We start from the raw sequence: 23,085 nt of genomic DNA, 5'->3' as shown, positions 1-23,085 counted from the left end.
AGTGTCGGCAGAGAACCGGATCTCCTTGACAGATCTTCTCACAAGAATCTTGAAGGAAGAAGGAAAAGAGTGAAGTAATCCCAATTCACAAGTAGAGACTCTTACCTTTGAAATCCAAGTGAAGCCTTCTCGCTCCAATGGTAGGAATCCTCCTTTGAATGCTCTCTTCCACTCTCTCCTTGGCTATTCTCTCAAGAGGTACGAAGATCAAATGACAAAAAGATTGGGTGGTAGTCTAATTTGGACTATTTATACAAAAGACAAGAAAAACCGCCCAAAAACTGCAAGTATTCAATTCTGTACGCAGTGGATCGTCCCGTACGATCGTGGATCGTCCTGGATGATTTTACTTAAACGATTTGAAACGACCCCATTTGTATATGTGTACGAAATGTCTTCGTACAGCTGATCGTACCGTACGAACTAGGTTCGTCCGGTACGAACGGTTATTACAAGGTTGGTTCTTGAAACTGCTGAAAACCGTTCAAAGTCGGTTAATAATTTAGATGAAAATTTATTTGTCTGGATGAAATTTTTACAGGGGACCGATCGTCCTGGACGATTATTTATTTCGTCTGGACGAAAATTTTCCAGAGGACCATTTTCCAGAGGACCAATCGCCATTGACGATAATTTAATTTCATTTGGACGAAAATTTTACAGAGAACCAATTGTCCAGGACGATTGTAAAATTCATCCTGGATGAATAGGACTTAGAAAAATTTTTAAGCAAGTTCCTATTCATTCCATGTGCTCAATAGGAGATAACTATCTGATCGTCCCGTACGAACGTATATCGTCCAGTACGATCAGTATAAATTTTTTATGATCTCCTTATGTGTGTGTATATTTTTATTCACTCAATTACAATCACTCCCTTTCAATTTAATTTCAAAGAAATGCAAACTTCAAATTTTACAAAGTATCTCATTCTGAATTTGATTTGAAGTCTTCATAGTATGGAGTTCGTTTTTCCTGAAATGTTTGTACACACAAGAGCAAATACAAATCTTCTAAAATTGTTAGGAGATAACTACACATTTGAACAATAATGTTTGGAATCATCAAAACTACATAAGTTGCAAAAATGTAAAGCATTCAAATAGCAACTATCTTAACAATGTCCCCCTGAGAGTATTTTAACATAGAACTGAAAATCAAAACCAACTGAAAAATAAAACACAAAAAATATAAATCAGAAGACTTCAAACAAACACAAATAATAATCTCCCCCTTTTGACATAAACAAAAAAATGGAAAAAAAAAATTCTTTGAATATGAAAGCTAGTATTGTCAGATCTAAAAGATTGATAAAGAAAATAAATTTAAATATTTGCAAGACTAAGATTAAATTCCTGAAGCAAAAACTCTTTTTAAACTCGTATTTTAAACCAAAAAATAAATAAGATAAGAGTAGTTGATCAGATTCAATGTTCGTTCTAGAGAGCAGAAATCTCAAAAAGAATAATTATCGAAAAAATTAAACAAAAATCACATAGATTCAAATTTAATAGTTGAGCTTTATTGTTAAATGTATAGATTTTTCTAAGAATTAGAGATAGAGAGGAAAGAATTAGATGTAGTGTTGACTCATTTTATGCCTCTTTTCAATTTTAGCGATCATTGGGCATCTTTTGAATTTGAATATTATCTGGCCAACATTACACATATTTTCAGGTTGGGCTCATTTTGTGCATCTTTTCAGTTTTGACACACTTTATGCATCTTTTAACATTTTGTTCTTTTCTTAACCTAAATTAATAAATCTTAGCTTGTGTGAGTATTTTCCAAATAAAAGAAAAAACTTGTCGTATAAGAAAAAATAAACCACAAAATGGAATCATATAGAAAACAATAAAAGCAACACATTGAACAAGAAAATAAAAGGAAAGAAGATTACCTTTTTGCAATAATTATAATTATGAGGCAAATGTCTTATCAGAACATTAAAAAGATTTCTTTATCAAGATCTCATTATAATTTGATTTATAATCAGAGAAAAGAAAAAGATTTACTTAGGAAATAATTTTGCGATGTATAGATTACAAAATTTCAATTCTTTAGAAGAACATTTTAGATTAGTTCTTATTAACTCATTAAATAACAATTCTAGAGAAAAAGAAATACAAACTCAGTAATAACCAAACACCCATTTTTTATTTATATAAACTTAAAATAAAAAGAAAATACAAAACACTCAAAAACTAAATCAACTAAAAAGTAAAATAAGAACAATTAGCAATAAAACATATAGTCGTAGAAACTAAAAAACAAAATATACAATAAATTATAATTAAACTAATAGTTTGGAGGTTATTGATTTGAAGGGGCCTCTGGAGGACTGAATTGCATGAATTAGCTATTGATGGTAGCTACATGAGTTTTGAGAAATATAAATTATCATCTAACCCAGCCCATATCTCTGTTATATATGAAATCCTGCTAGTCCAGATGTGTCTGAAGTTGCCCATATCTTCATTATATCTAAAATTCTGCTTGGTCCAGATGTGTCTGAACTTGATCAAAACATTGATCTATATGAAATTCGAGGTGATCAAATCTTTGTATCATGTCTTGATAGAACTGTTGATCATATCCAAGAGCAGAAGTAGGTGTAGGTGTGGGTATAGGTCCTCCTTCTTCATCAAATTCTTCTTCTTCATCCCCTTGATCCCAATGAGAAAGAATTCAAAATGCGGCATCAATGAAATATAGGTTATCTGGGGGTTCAAGATGAATGAGGTTGTATTTCTTTTCAAGAACATAAGCAACCAGGTGTCCTAGAGCTACATTCATTTTTCTACAAGTAGCAGGGAGTCTAATGTCAGTTAGATATGGATAATCCATAATTAATTAGGCTTCATCGAATGGATTGTTTAACAAGATATAATATGTGACAATACTCAACAAAGAAGTGATATTGAGATGATCACCAGCTTTAGGAATGATAGATGTCATTAAGACATGATAGATTATCCTAACATTTTGTTTCAAAGTAGAAACTAGGGGTAAATGAGAGATTGAAGTCATTCCCCTAAGAGTTTGATTAGAAATGCTCCAATCAAAATCACTTCTGGATGGCATTGAATGAGCCCTAATCCCTTCAGTCCTAAGGTGTAAAAAAGTCCCCAAATCTTCCTTAGTAATTTCAATACGTTGATGAAAAACATGTGAGGTAATTATTGTGTTATTTTCTCACATTCTCATATTGGTAAGAAAATATTAAAAAATCTCAGAATCATATGCATAGATTAAAGTGAGAATGAAAGAAAATTGAGTGGAGTTGAAAAGAGATATGATTTGAAAACTAATGTCTACTTAAATCAAAAGAGAAGAAGGGGTAATCTTAGTCTGAACAAACCAATCGAAGGCTTGTTCATTCACCCTAGTTAGAAAATTGTTATCTCATTCAGAACAAGATGAACCACTTTTGGAAGTTCGAGATCACTTGTTATTGCATGCCATTTGAGAAAAAGTTTGAACATAAGAATTAAAAGGACTGGAAATGAAAATGTTTGAAAATTTTAAAGAACAAACTCTAATTTATAAAATTCGAACTATTTTGTATAGTACAAAATTACATTTGTATATATGATTTAGATGTTTATACAGGATGATCTTTGGTTCGTACATATGAATGAAAATGGTCAAAAATAGTTAATGTTGTGGAATGTCCTTTTGTAAAGCTATTTTACGATGAGATGTTTCGTATGATATTTTGATCAAACCGATCGTACATACAAGCATTTGTTCATACGAGACGATCAATTAATAATTTTAGTACCTAACAGTTGAGATCGTCCACATGCAAACTGACAATTGGATCATACAGATGAACATTTGTTCGTATAGATGATGTTTGAAAAATAACTATCATTGGAATGCCTGCCAGGATCGTACAGATGAAAAATTGATGGTTTGCACAGACGAACATGTGTTCGTACTATACGATCAATTAAAAAAAATAATTTTTTATCAACCGTTTGCAAAAAAGAAATTATGTGATATTTGGAGAATTCGTATAGTACAAATAATGTTCGTACATTACGAATGGAACAAGAAATTTAAATTTTCACATGTTGATCAAGAAATTCTTCAAAAATAAATTCATACAAGATTCATGAAAAAACAAAAACAAACCATAAAATGAAACAAAAATCAAACACAAGATAAAAAATTAAAGCACAAAATGGAGAAAAATTAACCTTGATAATCCAAAAAAACAGAGAACAAAACACAATCATAAACACAAAAGAAATACACTACAATTTAAATTTGCAGAATTAAAATTATCAAGAATGAATATCAATAACACCTAATTTGGTTCTTAAAGTGCTAAAAGTCTCAAAAGCTAAGGGTTTTGTGAAAATATTTGCAAGATGATTTTCTATTACTACATGATATAGCTCAATTTATCCTTTGTAACATGATCTCTAATGAAGTGATGCCTTATGTTGATATTCTTGGTCCTAGAGTATTGAATTGGATTCTTTGAGATGCAAATGACACTTGTATTATCACAAAAATTAAAATAGTATTAATTGAAAAACCTAAATCCACTTGTTATTATTTAACCATAGAACTTGTGCCACGTAGCTTCCTAAGGCCATGTATTATGCTTTAAAAGTAGAAAAAGCTACTGAATTCTATTTTATGCTAGACAAGGAGATTAAGGAGTTCCCTATGAATTGAAAAGTTCTAGAAGTACTCTTTTTATTAACCTGACACCCTACAAAATTTGAATCAGAATATCCAATGATTTCAAAAGTGGTGCTATGCCTAAGATACCAAATCCCTAAATTTAAGATATCTCAGAACTCTTTTAACAGCACTTAGGTTAGATTCTTTTGGTTCTGCTTTAAATCTTGCACATAGAAAAACAATAAACATGATATGAAGTCTGCATGCAGTTAAATAAAGTAATGATTTAATCATCCTTCTAATTTTTTTTTATCAACAGATTTGCCTTTATAATCCTTATCAAACTGACCTAAAGAACTCATGATAGTATTTATTTATTTAGCATTATTCATTTCATATTTCTTAAGGATATCCTTAACATATTTTGACTAACTAAGAAATGTGTTATCCTCTCTCTACTTTTTGCTAAAACTAAGAAAGTAGCTCAAGTCTCCCATCAAACTCTTTTCAAATTCCTTACTCATTATTATTGAAAATTCATCATAAAGATTTTTATCATTGGATCCAAATAAAAAATCATTAATATAAATTTGAATAATAAGAATGTCATCTCCTACCTTTTTTATGAAGAGAGTGATGTCCACACTTCCTTTGACAAAAGATTTTTCTAGTAGGAAAATGCTTAACTTTTCATACCATACCCTATGTGTATGTCTTAGTCCATACAATGTTTTCTTCAATTTAAAAATATGATTAAGAAACTTGGAATTTTTAAAACCTGAAGGTTGCTCAATATAAACATCTTATTTTATCACCATATTAAGAAAAGCACTTTTAACATCAATTTGAAATAATTTAAATCTTTTAAATAGGTAAAAGCTAGAAGAAACCTTATTGCTTCAAGTCTGGCTATAAGGATAAATGTCTTCTCAAATTCAATTCCTTCTATTTGAATATACCGCTTGGCCACCAATCTTATCTTATTTCTAACCACTACACCTGAATCGTTCATCTATTTTTTGAAATCCCACTTAGATCCAACAATACTTTATTTTTTAGATCTTTCTACTAATTCCCAAACATCAATTCCAACAAATTAATTCAACTCTTCTTCTATTGCTAAAATTCAAAATTCATTAAAAAGTGCTTGATTCATATTAGTGGATTCAATCATTGAAATAAATGATGAGCGGTTAAATTCTTTGCTAATCCCATTTCTTATCTTAACACCTTCACTAGGGTCTCCTAAAATCAGTTCTTTAGGATGACTTTAAAATATTTCTATTCTCTAGGCAACTTATTTTCTATTTCAACCTTTTATTTAAGATTTACATTTTTAATTCCTTGGGTATTCTCTTCAATATATTCTTCTTCCAACCTAGACCCTCCATAAATATCATATTCATCAAAAACTATATGTGTGGTCTCCTCTACTACCAAAGTCCATTTTTTTAAAAAACAATTTAGGATTTGCCAACACTTTAATAACCCAAACAAATCCCTCATCATATTTAGGATCAAATTTTCATAAAACAGTTTTCACATTATTATGAATGAACACTTTACTTCCAAAAACATGTAGGTGCTAGAGGTTGGGTGTTCTACCTTTAAGAATTTCATAGGGTGTCTTGTATAGCTTAGATCTAATGTTCACCCTATTCATAACATAACATGTTGTATTAACCGCATCAACCCAAAAATATTTAGGAAGTGAATATTCAACTAATATGGCTCCTGCGGCTTCTACTAAAGTTCTATTCTTCCTTTTAACAACCTCATTCTATTGAAAATTCTTAGGGGCTCAAAAGTTATAATCTATCCCTCATTCTTTATAAAAAACTTCAAATTTTTCATTTTAAAATTCTCCTCCGTGATCACTATGAATTGCAACAATTTCACAACCTAATTTCCTCTGAATCCAAGTAGAAATATTTCTAAAATCTTCAAATGATTCACTCTTATGATATAATAATTTAGTCCAAATGAACCTTGAATAATCATCCACAATCACATATCTAAAAGTTTTCCCTCTAGACTTACAGTGCTAATTGGTCCAAAGAGATCCATGTAAAGGACTTCTAAGGGTTTACTAGTTCTAACATCATTAATTGAATGAAAGAGGACTTGAATTATTTTCCTAATTTACATGCATCACACAGGTGCTCCTTAGTGAAGTCTAATTTGGGTATGCCTCTTACCAATTTCTTATGGGTAATCTTCCTAAGATTTTTCATGTTTGCATGACAAAGTCTTTTATGCCATAATCAAGATCCATAATTAATAATTTTTAGATAAAAAGTTTTAGAAGATTTAACATAATTTAAATCAAGCTTGTAAACATTATTTACCCTATCTCCATACAACACATCAACTCCATTTTGACTTATAATACAGCTTATAGAAAAAAATTTATTTTAAAACCCTTATCATAAAGCTGACTGATACTTAGCAAATTATCTTTTAAGCCTTCTACCAACAAATATTTTCAATCAAAAAATTATTCATATTAACAATCATACATGATCCTACCACTCTCCTAGTGATGTTATCTCTAAGTGACACTTTGCCTCTTATCCCATATAAATTGATTTGCATTTCTAGTCATATGCTTTGAGCATCGACTATTCAGGCACCAAATTCTCTCACAAGAGCTTGTATGTGAGCGTTTCTATAAAATTATCAAATGTTAGACTTGGGAACCCAAATAAATTTGGGTTCTCCTCTTAATAATAATAATATAGATGCATATTTAATATGCTGTGATTGATGCTTCTTAGGTCTTCACACTAGGTGTGTTATATGATGAATAATGCAAGTGTGGAAATAATGCCCCATCATTCCACATGAAAATCATTTAATACCAGAAAAATGATTTACCATCTATGTGAGTTATAATATCTTTTCCTAGATTTTGAAATTGTATGCTTTTGATCAGGATTATAAAATTGTTCAAGTGTGGGAGGTCTCTTATATTTTTTAATAGCTTTCAATTTTTCTTTAAGATTAGAGTTTGCACTTTCTAAAACTGAATTATCAACTTTTAACTCATATTTTCTTTAATATGGTTCAGCCATAGACACCTTAAAATCATTTTCAAGTTCATTATAAGATATTTTCAATAAATCATGCTCCTTATTCAAATTATCAAATTCATCTAAAAACTTCATGTGATTGCTATCTAGGTTTTCATGATCTTTCCTCAGATTTTTATGTTCCTTTTGTAAATTTAGATACTCAATGTTAAAATTTGCATGCATTATGTCATATACCTCCTCTTCATGTATTATGGATTTTCTTAGAAACATCAAATAATTCATCATAGGATATGTCATATACCTCCTCTTGATTTGAATAATCAAGGTTATCTGCCATTAAGCATAAGTTTGTAACCTCCTTTTTCACTTTTATTTCTAAAGAGTTTTAAGCTGGTCAACTAGAAAGCTCTTTGCATTCTCTTTTTTCCACTTCTCATGTGAATTCTCCTTAGCTTTCCTCTTGTAAGGATTAGTTTTAAGGCCACTTAATTTACTTGTTTGGGATAAAGCTTTATAGAGATAAAAGCTCCTGATTTCTAAAGAGAGAAGCTCCTTCGTTGTTTTCAAATTTTAAAATTCCCAATTTTCAATCCTCTTTTCCTGGACTTTATTGTGAGGATGACGGTGGATGGACGCCATCCATTAGTGCCTCCAAAGACAAAGGTTTCATCCATTGGTGGAAGTTTGAATCAAGGCGTTGAAGGTAATGTTAGAAAAGTTGTTGGGCTGAAACATCAAATTTAGGACGTGATACATAAATCATCAGTAGGTGCTTTGATCATTAAAGAAAATGTTGATGTTTTTCTAAAGAAAGTTTTCAATGTTGCAGGTAAAGGTAAATCTATTTTTGAAGAAGTTGAATTTGTAACTCCTCGATAGGAAAATATTCTAACGCCTGTGAAATCGTCCGATCCTAGAGCTTCATCGTTAGGCATGAAAATTTTTGTTAACAAATTTCAGAATTCAAATACAATCCTTGGTAATAGTGTCATAAATGCAAATTCTCCTAGTTCGGCTAGCAAAATTTTTCATGGCAATGACGGAATTTTTTATGAAGTCAATAAGGAGGATGCTATTGTGTTGGAAAATAATGATGAAATGTCTATTATTGCTGATATAGAAATTGGTGTGAATGATAATGTTGATGATGGTAAAAATAATGGAAGTGTTGGAGTGAAGAATGAGATTATTTCAGCTTGGATGAAACCACAACACATTAAATTCTCTTACAAGTTTGAATAAGTAGAAATGTCAGATGATGGTGTTGCAGTAAAATTGAATACTAATTTGGAATACAAAAATTCACAAATTCTGAAGAATTCCCTTGTGGTTAACATTTTGGGAAACAATTCATCATTTCTTGTTTGTAGCTTGGAGATGAGATGGCAATGGAATAATGTTGGGAATTTCCATCTGACTTCTCTCAGTATGGGATAGATTCTATGTTCATTTAAGAACCTTGAGGTAATGGAAGAAGTGCTAAATGGCGGGCCATGGTATTTTGGAGGCCACATTGTTGGGATGGACAAATGGTCTCCTTCGTTTGATCCAAGTTCCTTCAAAGGTATTACTGCACCTGTTTGGATTTAGATTCCTTATTTGCCTTTATTTTGTTGCATGGGATGAGGAGAATATTGCGAGAATAGCTTCTTATGTTGTAGTACCATTGCATTTGGATGGAAATTCTTTCAAATGGGGAAAAAGAGAGTTTGCCCATGTATGTGTAAGGATTAACTTGGAGAATGGGTAGACAAAATCTCAGGTAGATTCTTTCAAAAGGTGGAGCACTAGAAGATTGATTTACTTTGCTACCATTGTGGGAAAGTTTATCATGATATATCTGTTTGTCCAGAAGATGCTAGCATTCCCAAAAAAATTCAACTAGTGAAGCAATTGAGTAAAACAGGAGGTGATGTTTAAGTTACACATGAAGTGAAGGAGTCTTATGTGCAAAAACGATGAATATGGTCCATGGATTCATGTAAAGTTGAAAAATAATATATTCAAAAATTGGAGGATCAATGGTGGATGAAAAACTGGTAGAAACTTTAAAGTTGTTAATCACAAAGTGCCTGATATAAAAGATGGGGAAGAGGAAGTACCAAAACAGCTTGAGAAAGATAGTGTGGATATGGAATTGTTGACTGAAACAGTAGTAGCTGAAGATTTGTGTGCAGATGTTGCTGAAAAAAATGGCAGTATTATGAAAAACAAATTTAGTATCTTGGCCAATGAGATTGACGATGGTGAAGTTGAGGTTCCAATGCTTTTGGAGATTATGAAGAATCGTGAAGAAGATGTTTTCCATTTAGAATCTAAAGCTATGGACGGCACATATTGTGTATCAAATGTAAGAAAAGGAGAAATAGATGTCTCGATCAAGAACAAATTGGCTAAGGAGCTGAGGTCTTTGGGCCCTATTGAACCTGGACATAAGAAAAAGAGGGGAGAGGGAAAAGGTAGTAAAAAAGCAGGGGATGTTTCCCCTTTGGTTATTTAATGTCTTCTCTTATTTTTTGGAATTGTAGGGGGGATAGAAAAAGGAAAGCTTCCTTGTATCTTAGAGAGACTGTAAGCGATCGTGATATATATTTTATTGGTTTGACTGAGACTAAGTTATCAAACTTTGATAGAAGGGAAGTAAATTGTATCATTTTGAGTGATTTGGATTTTTTTCAACATCCAACTGAGGGTATCGCCGACGGTATTTTGGTTTTGTAGAATAAGAATGTGGTGTCTTTCAATGTGGTTGAACATTCTTCTCAAATGGTGTTTGGGGTTCTTACTGCTCCTTCTATAGGGATATGGAATGTTGCAACGGTTTATGGGAATAAGTGTTGTCATGAGAGAAGTTTTTTGTGGGAGAAGCTCGAGAAGTGTATGGTGAGTAGCATCACGTCCATTGTGTGTGTGTGCGTGTGGGGGGGGGGGATTTAAATTTCATTTTAGGCAAGGAGGATAAAATGGAGTTAAGATGTTTAATTTATCAAAGGGACCTAGAGAGATGAAAGCCTTCATGATTAATAATGATTTTCATGATGTTGGGATGGTTGGACCAAGATTTACTTGGTGTAACAACAAGGAATGAGCCGTTAGAATTTGGGAAAGGCTTGACAGATGCTTGATGAACTTTGCAGCTTTACAATTGGTTCCCTTAGCAAAAATCAGACATCTTTCAAGGATTGCTTCTGATCATAGCCCTATAATCTTCAAATTGGAAGAAAAGCATTACAACAAGGCAAGAACTCTAAAATTTGAAGACACTTGGAGGTCTTATCCAGCTGCTTAGAGTATTGTGCTAAATTCTTGGAAGAAAGCTGATTTTGGTAATGAGTTGGATATTTTGCATAGAAAGCTTCGAAGAACTTTAAAGGCACTTTTCTTTTGGAATAAGAATAGGTGTAAGGACATATACTTTCTTAAAGAACAACTAAAGAAGGAAATATTGGAGCTACAGATAGAGGAGGCCACTGAAGAAGGTATTAATTCGACAAACTTATTTCTTCTCCGAAGCAAGGTGAATGAGTTAAATATTACATTAAGAAGGTTTTCTACTTAGTGGAATCAAAGGGCTAAGGTGAGATGGCATGAGGAAGGAGATACAAATTCTAAGTTCTTTCATAATTTTGCCTCTGCAAGAAGGAATGGGAATCTTGTAAGGCAAATTAGAGATGAGAATAATAATGTGTTGGAGGAGTTTGAGTAAATTGAAGAAGTTTTTATGAAATTTTTTAATAAGAAGTGGAGATCCAGAGAATGCAACCTTATTGATTGGCCTTTGATTTCTGAAAATCAGATATTAATTTCTATGGATTTGGAGATGTTGAGTGCTGAGTTCTCCGAAGAGGAGTTTAAGAATGAAGTTTTTCAAAAGGAAACAATAAAGCATCGAGCGTAGATGGTGTGACTTCTTCTTTCTTCAGGTTCTATTGGAGCATTGTTAAAGAAATTACTTGGAAAGCTGTTAATGAGTTTTTTAGGACTGGAGTTATGCATAAAGAATGGAAAGACACTTTGATTGTGTTAATTCCTAAGGTAAAGAACCCAATCTTGCACTCTAATTATAGGCCAATAAGTCTCTGCCCAACCACTAATAAGATTGTTGCAACCATGTTGGTTAATAGAATAAAAAGATGCATATCAAACATTATTTATGAGGAACAAATGACTTTCATTCCGGGAAGATCCATGTCAGAACATTGTTTATTGGCTCAAGAGATATTCAATAAGTTTAGGATATCTAAAAACAAAAAAATGCATGATGGAAATTAAGTTGAATATGGAGTAGGCATATGATAGTATGGGATGACCAACACTACAACAAATTCTTATATGGTATGTGCAAGGAAGGCAAGGTTCTCTATTATCTTGAATGGAAAGAACACAAAATGGATAAATACAAAAAGTGGTTTTCGTTAGGGGTGTCCATTATCACCTTACTTGTTCATTATTTGTTCTCAACTCCTATCTAGTGAAATTAAACAAAGGGGATAGGATTTGGGTGTTTAGATGTCACCAAGAAGTCAGAAGATCACTCATATTTTATATGCCGATGGTGTGCTTATCTTTGCTAAAAAAAATTCATTTAGCTGGATTAATGAAGTCAATTGTTGCGGATTTTTGTGGATGGATGGAACAACGGGTTAATATCAACAAATCTCAAATCATATTTGGTAAGTTTATCAAATGAATCGTTAAATATAAACTTTCTAGAAGACTTGGTTTTAAAGTTGTAAAGGAAATGAAGTATTTGGGAATTAAAATCATAATGATAAGGTTAGGTATGGCTGATTTCCAAGATATGTTGAATCATGTCTTGCAAACATTGAATGCTTGGGGGAGTAAGAATATTCTATCTATGGGGGGAAGGATAACTCTGGTGAAAGCCTCTTTGTTATCATTGCCAAATTTTTTGATAACACATTCTTTGGTTCTGAAAAAATTGTTGCATGAACTGGAGAAATTCAGTAGGGATTTTATTTGGCAGAAACCAAATGGAAAAAGAGGTATGCACTATGTCGCATGGGATGATATTTGTAAACTGAGAAGTGTGGGGGGATTGGGGATACACTCTGTAGTCCATAGAACTGGTCCTCTTAGAGCGAGGTTAGTGTGGAATGCTATTAAGAATGCATATTCTTTACTCCATAGGAATATGATTGCGACATATGGGGATAACATTTTGAATTGGGAATGTAGGAAGAATGCTTCTAGTGCATGGAAGATTCTTGTAGATGGTGGTAAGTATCTTAATCCCATTGTCAAATGGAAAGAGGGTAATGGAAATAAAACCAGTGTTTTGAATGACATATGGCTACTTGATAAATGTTTTAACACATGGCCAACCTTTTCTGATTTTGGGGAATTGGATAGAGTGATGCTTTCCCAATTCATAAATATTGATGGTGGCTGGAATGTGATGGAGTTGCAACATTATTTCCATAGTGAACTTATAATGTTGATTGTTCAGATTTCTATTGGTTCCACTAGGGAGGACAGTCAAGTGGAAGCTATGTTCCAACATTTAGATAGATCCATATTTGCCTTGGCTTATGAAAAAGCAATGAAAGATAATATCAAGGAGGATGATTGTGGATATTAAAAATGGCTTAGGAAGCTAAAACTTAATCCAAGAGTGGAACTATTTTGGTGGCGGCTGAGTAAAAATGTGATTTATACAAATCAGTTTCTCAGATATAGAAGGCTCTGCTATGATGAATTATGTGTTAGAGGGTGTCAAGAGGTTGAACGTTATGCATACATAGTTGTTCATTGTAAATATCTGAATGATGTTATTATTAATCTTAGAGAATGGGACTTTAGTATTCCAATGTTCAATTCATTGGAAAATTGTTTCGTGGAGCTAAGAAGGCTCTTGGTTTAGTATACTAGTGTGGTAAAGATGTATTATGCAACAATTTTTTTATCTAGGAATAACTGAAATGAAGTGAAGCATGGAAAGTATGATCTTTCATGTTCGATGGTTGCGGCATATGTATTATCTATAGCCATGATACAATCAAGTCTAATACTAGATAACTAGGGTGCTAATCTCCCAAGGGAGTTTCATGATGCTTGGCACCCTCCACCTCTAGATTGGATTAAAATTAATGTTGATGCTTTGGTTTTGAGTTCGAATCAAGCTGGAATTGGAGGTGCTTTTAGAGACCATAATGGAAGGCTTCTTCTTGCGTTTGGGAAGACAAGAGTTCATTGGGATGTTGCATAATTGGAGATGGAGGCCGTATTAGCAACAAGGGAGTTCATACAAAGATGGATGTTGGAGAGCAAAGGGGTTATCATTGAAAGTGATAATTTCAACATTATTAACTTCATTTAAGATTCAATGAATAAGTCAAAATGGCAACTGGAGAATTGGGTGGAAAATGAGCTATTCTTTCTAAATGATTTCAATAAAGTCATTTTTCATCATGTTAATAGAAAGTGCAATAAAGTAGCCGATTTCTGTGCTACTTTGACTTTAGAAAATAGTTTTCTTTTTTATAGTTTTTCTTTTGGAAACATTCCTCCCTCATTGCTTAAACAGTTAAAGGAGGAATGTGATCCTTTTAATACTTGTATTTAGTTTTTCTTCTTGTTTAATGCAATTTGCAAGTTAAAAAAAAAGGATTAGCTTTAAGATTTGGGCAATCCATCTTTATATGTCCAGGCTTTCTACATTCATAACAAATGACTTCATTAGAGATCCTTGAATTTTTAATGAACTTACCTTTGTTCTATTGCTGGAGTCATTATTTCTTTCTCTTAAGAAAACTTTTGAAATGCTTATTCATAAGAGCAATGTCTTCATCATCTTCTAGCATTGATTGATCACTTTCTGAATCATCAAAATTCAAAGCTATATTTATCTCCTTCCTTTTGTCACCTGCATCAATCTATCTTTAAGTCACTCCTTGCTTGTAAGTAATAAGTGATCCAAGTAGAATGTTAATAGAATATAAATTTAAATTTTTAGACTCAATAATAGCAGTTATCTTTGCATCATAGGCACTAGGAAAAAAATTGTAAAATTTTATTTTCATTTTCTAAATTTGTAAGCTCTCTACCTAAAGCATGCAATGAGGTAACAATCTGGGTAAAGCTTGTATACATATCAAAAATTGACTCATTTGGTTTAATGCAAAAAAGTTCATTGTTATGTAATAAAATGTTTAACTTAGTTTATTTTACCTCATTTGTCCCTTCATAACTTATGCAAAGTCTATCCCAATTTTTTTTTCTGATTTTATAAGTTGAAACACACATGTAATCCTTATATTTCAAGGCACAAAAAAAACTATTTAAATATTTTGCATTTAACTATGCCAAGTCCCTTTATTCTACACTCCAATCAATAAATGGTGTTTTAATTATATTGACATCTACTTTTCTGGCTGGCTTAGTATAACCTTCTTGAAATAACATCCACACATGATAGTCAAGTGATTATAGAAAAGTAGACATGCGGATTTTCTAGAAATCAAAAGGAATGTTGTTAAAAAAATGTGATCTAGAAATTAAATATCCTTCAGTATTGTTTTGGTTTAAAAAATTATCCATTATCATTTTTCAAAAGTAGTCTAAACCATAATTTTTTAAATTGGATCTGATGGCACTTGAAAGTTCGTGTAGGTTATTAGACCTTATAGAACAATCCCAAGGTTAACTAAGAGGAGGGGGGGGGGGGGGGGGAAATTGGGGGGGGGGGGGGTGTGAATTGGTTGTTTAAAAGAAATTTTCTTAGATTTTGGAAAACCTCTTTTTTAAATCTTTTAAGAAGATTAAAACACTAATATTAAAATATATACTTGATTATAGAAACGACTTTTCACAGATAAACTTTTAACCATAAATATAAAGAAAAGTGAAATAAAATCAAAGAAAAATAAAAAAGTAATAGAATAACACCAAATTTTATAGTGGTTTAGTCCAACAAAACCTACTTCCACTCCTTGGAGACTCCTTCTTAAGGTATTGCACTAACTAAAAGTGACTCTCATTTTGCCCCCAGGCAAGGCGGAGAAGCCATTGCAAACTCTCTTCCACCAACCCGGTGTGATAGAGAATCATCACCTTTTACACTGTCCAAGTGATGACAGCATATTTTCTCATCATTTTTCACCCACCTGGTGAAGGAAGAGTACATTCTCAACCTTTTTCACCCACTTGGTCAAGGTAGAGTACCTACACATCCTTTTTCACCCACTTGGTGAAGGCATAGAACAAAGCATCATTTTTCACCCTCCTGGTGAAGGCAAAGAACTGTCACATCTTTTTTACCCTCTTAGTGAAGGCATAAAACTTTGATCCAATCTCAAAGATCTTCTTTCAATAGACTTCAAAGGATTTGGGAAAAAAATAGAAGAAGAATAAGATATCTTTACTTTGGGCAACCTTGTGAAACCCTCACAATTCCCTTTCACTAGATCTCTCACTATCCAATCTCAAAATTTTTCTTAAACACACTCCTAATAGTCACTCTTCAGAGAAAATTTGAAGCAAAGGACAAGGATGATAGTTTTAAGATTCTATTTATAGAAAACACATGAAAAACAATCCAAAAGCTGAAATTTTCAAGAGAACCATCCACCATTCATTCTATACGATCGATAAATCATCCAGTACGAATAATTAAAAAATTATGGCTTCATATAATAGGAACTGGGTTGAACTTATTTTCATACACTGTGGGTCGTCTATAGGACTTGATATCATACATTATAAATAGTTTAAAAATGAACAAATTTGTATGGTATGATCAGGTACGAACATGATTTCGTACACTATTAGTTTTCTGTATGAATTAATATCATAATATATGAATAGTTCAAAAATGAACAAGTTTGTATGATATGATATGGTACAAACCAAATCTCATACACTATCAATCGTCTGTATGACTGTAAATCATGTAGTTCGACCAGTTAAGAAAATCAAGCCATGGTTTGAGTAACCAAATTCTAGAGAAAAACTAAGTCAAACAGTACAATACGATTATTATTTTTTTTAATTATCACTCTCCCCGTGTGTGTGTGTATGATTACCCAATTATAATTACACTTGCTCATACTCAAAAAATTAAACAAAGATATATAGACTCTTTTACATGAAATTATATTCTATCTTGTCTTAAAGTCTTCAGCAATCTAGAGTAATATATGATTTTCCTGAAATGTTAGTACTCACAGAAATAACCAAAAATAACTAATATAGGTTGGGAGAAAAAAATATTAATAACATAACAATAATATTTGATTATCATAAATAATCACAATCTCAATCTTGATTATTGATTTGCAACAATGATTCCGTATGAACCAGATTTCATACAATATCAATCATCTATACGATTTGACATCGTATAGTACAAACATTTCAAAATAAATGTCTGTCACTTGGTATGATTTGGAACAAACCAAATTACATACATTATTAGTAGTCTGTATGACTTGACATTATACAGTATGAATAATTCAAAATAATTGTCTATCATTTGGTACAATTTGGAATAAATTAAAATTCATACAATATTAATCATATGTACTAATCTATATCATATTATATGAACAATTCAAAAATAAACAAGTTCATATTGTACGAACTTGATTTCTTATATTGTTAGTCATCTGTACGACTGCATATCATAAAATATGATCAGTTAAGAAAATAAAGCCAAGGTTTGAGTAACTAGAATCTGGAGAAAAACTAAGTCAAATTATACAGTATGATTATATATCATATAATATGATCATTTAAAAAAAAATTTATCACTCCCCCTGTGTGTATATGGTTAGCTAATTATAATTATACTTGCTCAAACTCAAGAAATAAAAATAAAGATATACAGACTCTTTTAAATGAAATCTTATTCAACATTGTCTTGAAGTCTTCAACAATCTAGAGTAATATATAATTTCCCTGAAATATTAGTACTCATAGAAAAAACCATAAATATTTAATATATATTAGGAGAAAAATAATAAAATCATAACAATAATATTTTGTTATTATCAAAAATTATAATCTTAACCTTGATTACTAATTTGCAACACTTGACATCGTGCAGTATGAACAGATCAAAAAATTTCAAGCCATGATTTGATTAATTTCATTCTCAAGGAAAAGCATGTCATATTGTACAATATGATTAGATATCGTACAGTACAATTATTTTAAAAAATATTATCACTCTCCCCTCTGTGTGTATGCACGATTACTTAATTATAATCATACTTGTTCAGACTCAAGAACTAAAAAATAAAGATAAACAGACTTTATTATAAGATCATATTCTACCTTATCTTGAAGTCTTCAACTATCTGGAGTAGTATATGTTTTCCCTAAAATGTTAGTACACACGAAAACAAATAGAAATATCAAATATGTGCTAGGAGAAATAATAAAATCATAATAATAATATTTGTTATCCTCAAAAATTACAATCTTAATCTTGATTTCTGATTTGTAACAATCTCCCCCTTTTTAATAATGATAAATATAATTATTATTTGAATAACAAATTAAAGTTCTTTTCTCCTAAGCTCCCCCTCAATGAATGAAAATTAACCATCATGCAAAAAAGAATTTCAACCTCCTCTTTTTTAAATTTGATTTTTATAAAATAAATGCAAAACTCAAATGAAATATACAACAGTAAAACATAAAATACAAAACACAACAAAACACAAAACTGAAGACTTCAAACAAACACAAACTAACTCCTCCTTTTGACATCAACAAAAAAGAGGAAAGAAAGCAAAATATCCTCTCAATAAGAAGGCTAGACCATCTAAAAATTGATAAGGAAAAGAAATTTAAAATTAGCAAGACCAAAGTTGAATTCTTGATGCAAAAACTCTTTTAAATCAAAGAATAAATAGCATAAAAATAGTTGATCATGTTCATTGTTCTTACTAGAAATCAGAGATATCAAATAGAATAATTATCACTAAAATAATGAGATAAAAATCAAATATTATCAAATTTAACAATTGAAATTATTGTTTAAAGTATGAGTTTTTTTTTAAGAATTAGAGATATAGAGGAAAGAACTAAATATAATGTGGACTCATTTTATGACTCTTTATCAACTATACTTGAAAAAATTTTGTTGATGCAATTGCATATCCTTTGAATTTCAATTTTATGTGGCAAATATTATGCATCTTTTTACATTGGGCTTATTTTGTGCCTCTTTCAAATTTGGCGCACTTTGAGCATCTTTTGACATTTTGTTCTTTCCATAACCAAATTAGTAAATCTTAGCTTGTGTGATTATCTTCCAAATAAAATAAAAAATTTTCTCGTATAAGGAAGCATAACCCACAAAACATATCTTAATAGATAATAATAATAAAATCAACGTATTGAACAAGAAAAGAAAAGATACATAGTCATAAATTTTGCAACAATTATAACTGTAAGATAAATGTCTATTAGAACATGAAGATGATATCCTTTATCTAAATCTAATTATAATTTTATTTATGTTATTATAATTTTATTTAAGTTGAGTAAAAAAAATTTGAGGAAATAACATTGTAATGTAAACAATTAAAATTTTTCATCCTTAAAATCAATATTCCAGATTAATCAATAATAACTCATAGAAAATTAAGAGGGGAAAGAAAAACATAGCAATAACCTTTTGTTTTTATAAAAAAAAAACATGGACTCAAATATAAAGGAAATACAACAATCTCAAATCTAAAGCAACTAGATGCAACACAAGAATTGAATAACAAAATATATAACAATCAACAATTAAACTAAAAGCACGAAGGATCTTGATCAGGAGGAGGCTATGGATGAGTGAGTTGGGTAAAGTAGCTATTAATGATAACTACTTGAGTACTAATTTAATTAGCATGTCCTCTCACCCAGCTCATATCTTCATTATATATAAAATCCCGCTGGTCCAAGCGAGTCTCAATATGAACAAATCATTAATCAAAGTGAGACTCAAGACGATCAATCATTCTTCACTCTAAAAATCTCTCCCAAACTCTCACTCTCAATGATCCCTCTCAAGAGAAAATAACTTCAAAGGCACTTGTAATAGTTTCTAGGACTCCTTATATAGAAAGGACATGAAAAACCGTCTAAAAACGGCAGATTTCAAGTTATCATGTACAAGATTGTCTCGTACGATCGAAAATCATCCCGGACAATTTTACTTAAAAGCCTTGAAACGAACCTGTTTGCATATGTGTACGAAATAATTTTGTACACGCTAATCATCTGTACGAACTAGGTTCATCCAGACGAACAGTTATCATAAGGTCGGTTCCAAAAACTTTAGAACTGACTCACGAAACTGTCTTAAGTCGGTTTGATCGTCTGTACAAAATTGTGATCGTCTAGACGAAATTCGTCTAGAGAGCAAATCGTCCTGACGATAATTAATTTTGTTTGGGACGAAATTCTTACAGAGAGCAAATCATCCCGACGATAATTAATTTCGTCCCGTACGAACATACTTAGAAAATTTTCCTTGGTCAGTTTCTGTCCGTTCCATTGCTCTTACAAGGAGATAACTAATATGATCGTCCAGTACGAACAATGTTCGTCCCGTACGATCAGTACAAACTTTTCAAGATCTCTTTAGTGTGTGTGAATTTATTCACTCAATTACAAACATTCCCTCTCAAATTTAATTCAAATAAAAAGTACAAGCTTCAAATTTTCAAAGTATCTCATGCTGAATTTGATTTGATGTCTTTGTAGTCTGGAGTTCGATTTTCCTGAAATATTAGTACTCACAAGAGCAAAAAAAAATCTTCCAAAAAATGTTAGGAGATACAACACATAAAACAATAATATTTGGAATCATCAAAACTATACAAGTTGCAAGAATGTAAAACATGCAAATAACAACTTTCCTAACATTTTTGAGAAGTCATTAAAAGTTTTTTATTAGTGGATCCAAATAAGATATCATAAATATAATATATATTTGAATAATGAGAATATCATCTCTTATTTTTTTTAAGAAAAGAATGGTATCCACACTCCCTTTAATAAAATATCTTCTAATAGAAATGTGTTTAGCCTTTAATAACATGCCCTAGGTGCCTATTTTAGTCCACAGAATATCTTTTTCAATTTATACACATGATTATGAAATAGTAAACTTTTAAAACCTAGAGGTTGCTCAACATAAATTTCTTCTTTTATCACCCCATTAAGAAAGACACTTTTAACATCCATTTGAAATAATTTAAATCCCTTAAAACAAGCAAATGCTACAAGCACCCTTATTGCTTCAAGTCTAGCTACAGGGACAGAAGTCTCTTAAAAATTAATTCCTTCTATTTGATTGTAACCCTTGGCCACTAATCTTGCCTTATTTCTAACCACTACACCTGAAACATTCACCTTATTTTTAAAATCCCACTTAGTTCCAACAACACCTTGATTTTTAGGGTTTCCTATCAATTCCTTAAGATCATTTCTAACAAATTAAGTCAACTCTTCTTGCATAGCTATAATTCAAAATTTATCAAAAAGTGCTTGATTTAAATTAATGGATTTAATCATTGAAATAAATGCATAGTGGTACACTTCTTTGCTAAGTCTATGCCTAGACCTAACACCTTCACTTGGGTCACCTAAAATTAATTCATTAGAATAACTTTTAGGATATTTCTATTTTATATGTATTTTTTTTCAACTATTTCTTCAAGATTTGCATTTTAATTCCTAGGATAATTTCTTCAACATCTTCCTCTTCTGACCTAGACCCTTCAGAAATATCATATTCATAAAAAACTGCATGAGTTGTCTCGTCTACTACCAAAGTCCTTTTGTTAAAAACTTTATAGGATTTGTCAACACTTGAATATCCTTAAAAAATTCCCTCATTATATTTAGAATCAAATTTTCCTAAAAGAGTTTTTTGATTATTAAGAATGAACACTTTGCATCAAAAGACATGTAGATGTGAGAGGTTAGGTGCTTTATATTTAAGACGCTCATAGGATGTCTTATTCAACTTAGATCTAATATTCACCATATTCAGAATATAATAAACTGTATTAACATCTTCAGCCATAAAATATTTAGGAAGTGAATATTTAACCAAATGCTTGTTTGATATGTTGTGATTGATGCCTCTTAGGTCTCCACACTAAATGTGTCTTACTATGAATAGTGTAAGTACGAAAAATATGCCCTAACATGTCATATTAAAAACATTTAACACCACAAAAATGATACACTGATTTGAATTATAATATATTTTTTTAGGTTTTGAAATTATACACTTTTGGTCAGGATTGTAAAATTATTCAATTATAGGAGCTGCCTTATTTCCTTAAAAGCTTTCAATTTTATTTGTAGATATGAGTTTACACTTTTCAAAATTAAAATTTTAATCTTCAATTCATGCTCCCTTTGATCAAATTCACACATAAATTTTTTTAAATCATTTTCAAGCTCAACATAGTATGTCCTCAATAGTTCATGCTTCTTATTCAAATCATCAAATTCATCTAACAAAGCCATGTGATTTAAATCTATGTCTACATGATCATTCCTAATATTTTCATGCTCTTTTTGTAAATTCACATTCTTGATACTAAGGTGCGCATGCAATTTTTTAAGTTTCATATATGCATTATAAATAAACTCAAACTTCACATAATTCACTGTAGGATAGATCACATATCTCATCTTGATCAAAATGATTAAGTTTATATGCCATTAAGCATAAATTTGTAACCTCCTCTTCTATTTTACCCCCCTCTTTTTTTTTTTTTTTTTTTTTTTTTTTTTGAAGAGTCTGAAGTTGACTCAGCCCAGAAAGTTATTTGTATTCTTTTCTTGCCCTTTCTAACATGAGTTTTCTTCTCAACTTATTTCCTATTAGGATTAGCTTTGAGATTTGGGCAATCCGTATTTTTATGTTCAGGCTTCATACATTCATAATAAATAACTTCATTAGAAATTTTTTGATTGTTATTGAACTTACCTTTGATCCAATGCTGATGTTGTTATTGCTTTCTCTTAAGGAAACTTCTAAATTTTTTAGTCATAAGAGTAATATATTCTTCATTTCTAACATTGATTGATCACTCTCTAAATCATCAATCCTCAAAACTATATTTCTCTCTTTCCTTTTGTCACCTAAGTCGATCTGTCTTTGATTTACTTCTTGCTCATAAGCAATAATTGATTCAAGCATATTGTCAATAGAATATACATTAAGGTCTTTAAGCTCAGTTATGCTAGTTATCTTTGCATCATAAGTAGTAGGTAAACAACCTAAAATTTTATTAACTTTTTCTGAATTTATAAGTTCTCTACCTAAAACATGCAATAAGGTAACAATCTGAGTAAACCTTGTGTATATATTAGAAATTAACTCATTTGTTTTCATGTAAAATAATTCGTAGTCATATAATAAAAT

This window comes from Dendrobium catenatum, unplaced genomic scaffold (assembly GCF_001605985.2).
Source record: "Dendrobium catenatum unplaced genomic scaffold, ASM160598v2 fragScaff_scaffold_1082, whole genome shotgun sequence".
Taxonomy (NCBI): domain Eukaryota; kingdom Viridiplantae; phylum Streptophyta; class Magnoliopsida; order Asparagales; family Orchidaceae; genus Dendrobium; species Dendrobium catenatum.
Note: the sequence above shows the minus strand (reverse complement) of the source record.